The sequence below is a fragment of the Capsicum annuum genome, unplaced genomic scaffold, assembly GCF_002878395.1.
Source record: "Capsicum annuum cultivar UCD-10X-F1 unplaced genomic scaffold, UCD10Xv1.1 ctg80150, whole genome shotgun sequence".
NCBI classification, from domain to species: Eukaryota; Viridiplantae; Streptophyta; class Magnoliopsida; order Solanales; family Solanaceae; genus Capsicum; species Capsicum annuum.
Window position 1 is genome coordinate 1,170 of NW_025890786.1, and position 2,500 is coordinate 3,669.

Below are 2,500 nucleotides of genomic sequence, written 5' to 3' on the forward strand. Positions count from 1 at the left end.
TTACTCCTCCTCTCGAAGGGATAAAAATCCCTCATTCCAATGAAGTCCTCAATGCTTCACCCTTCAAGAAGAAGCATGATAGGCCTCTTTCAGCCCCTATCAATAGAGACCTCGATAGGATAGTTGAACAAAACAACTATACTAATCAGGTCCTTCACACTATCTCCCAGCAAATAGGAGAAACTAAAAATTCGATACTTTCTTTTAGCTCCCCCGCTCCTGAAAAAGGCACTCCAGGTCCTAATCCTATAACCAACCCCATCTTCAAGATTCCTGAATTCCAAAAGGAGAAATTCCCAAATCTCAGTGATGACTTCAAGGTTTCAGGAAAAATCTTAGATCAAATTAACGATAAGCTTTCTAAGTTTAAAATTCTGAGAAAGCTGAGTCTAGCAATCAGAAAAACTCTCTTGCTAAACTTACCAGTGATCATTTTTCTACAAAGAAAACTACTACAAAAAACCTTCTCCTCCAGACGTTCAATTTGAGGAAAATTCTTACCTCTCTACCTTCAACCATGATGGTAGAGGAATAACTGAATGGAATGTTTATGGTTTGGCTGAACACCAAATCTACAACAAACTCCATGAAATGGGCGTATCTATCACGGCTTACAAAATTCGAGGAGCCACTGATAAAGAAGCAGCTACCATGATTGTATCAGGTTTCACTGGTATGATAAAACATTGGTGGGACAACTAATTCACTGATGAAATCAAAAATCTGATCTATGGAGCCACAGCCGTAGAAACAGTCGTCAAGACTGAAAATGGCCAAGAGATTCTTGAGCAAATTGCAAAAGAAGACGCTTGTGCCACTCTCCTATACCACATTGCAAGACATTTCATAGGAGAGCCCAAATTATTCCAAGATAGGAGCTTGGAAATCCTCAACAATCTTACCTGCAAAGACCTAGCAGACTTTTGATGGTATAAAGATACCTTCCTAGTAAAGGTCATGATCCGACCTGACTGCAACAACGATTTCTGGAAGGAACGATTCATTAGTGGTCTCCCTTCTCTATTTGCAGAAAAGGTTAGAACCAAAATTAAGGATAGATTCGAAGGAAAGATTCCTTATGATATCCTAACTTATGGCGACTTAATCAGTTTTATCACCACTGTAGGGATCGATCTCTGCACTGACCTCAAACTTAAGAAACAACTTAAGAAGGATAGTACTTCCAAGTACGGGTTAGGAACCTTCTGCCAAGACTATGGATTCACCAGTCCTAGCAAAAGGCATAGAAAGAAGTCCTCCAAACCTCACAAGAGGGCTACCTCAAGCAAGAAACACTTCAAAAGGGGATCTTATAAGCCTAGTAGGAAGGCCAAGCGAAAAGGTCCTAAGGCTAAAGATACTTGTTGGACTTGTGGCAAGGCAGGCCACAGGGCGAAAGATTGCAAGTCTAACAAGAAAAAGAAAATAAACCAGTTAGATCTCTCTGAGGAAACCAGAGCTAGTTTATTCTCTATAATGGAGGATTTGCCTGAATCTTCTGAGTCTTCGAACTCCTATACTTCGTCCAGTGATGACTATAGCGACGAAGAATTCATCAACGCCGCTTATGAGACGGATCAATCTCAATCTGGCCAAGAGTGTGCTTGTAATGGTACATTCTGCACCTGCACCAGAAAGACTGTTAACGTCATTTCAGGAAATCCTAAAGAAATCCTGTTCGATATTATAGAGCATATCCAAGATGATGAGGCTAGAAATAAATATCTTCTAGAACTCAAACGTTTAATGCTTTCTCACGAAGAAAAACCCCCCAAACCCGTTATTCAGCCTTTTAGCATGAAACAGGTTATGTCAAGATTCGACAAACCTACAGAACCATCTATTTCTGATCTCAAGGGAGAAATCTCCACCCTAAAGGGAGAGATCAAGAATCTTAATATTCGCCTTGACCAAGTAGAGCTTAACGTTCTTACAGATCAAGTCCTAAAGAGTATTTCTCCGCCAGAAAAGATTTCTCCTCCAGAGTATCCTAAGGCCTTCCCGATCATTCCAAATGACCATCTTAGAGAACCAGAGCCTAGTTCTTTTCCTGGCTCAGATTCTCCCTCCACGTCCGGCAAAGCTATTACGGCCATAAAAGCCTACAACGAACACATAGCCGTAAAAATAGTCATAAACAAAGACTTTGTCCTTAACAGAGTCGCACTCTTCGATACGGGTGCTGACAGTAACTGTATCGTTAAGGGGCTTGTGCCTACAAAGTACCTTCAAAAGAGTACCTCTCGTCTTTATTCGGCCACAGGAGAGAAAATGGAAATCCATTATCAACTCTCTAAAGCTCATGTCTGTAACAATGGCATTTGCCTTGTTAATGACTTCGTCATCACCGAAGATATCACTGAAGATATCATTCTAGGAATTCATTTCGTCAACCAGATTCGTCCTTACTGGAGTGACTACGACGGAATTCGTACTACTCTTTTAAACCAAAGCTTATTCATTCCTTTATTAAGGCCCCTCTCCCCAGAATAAGGTAACC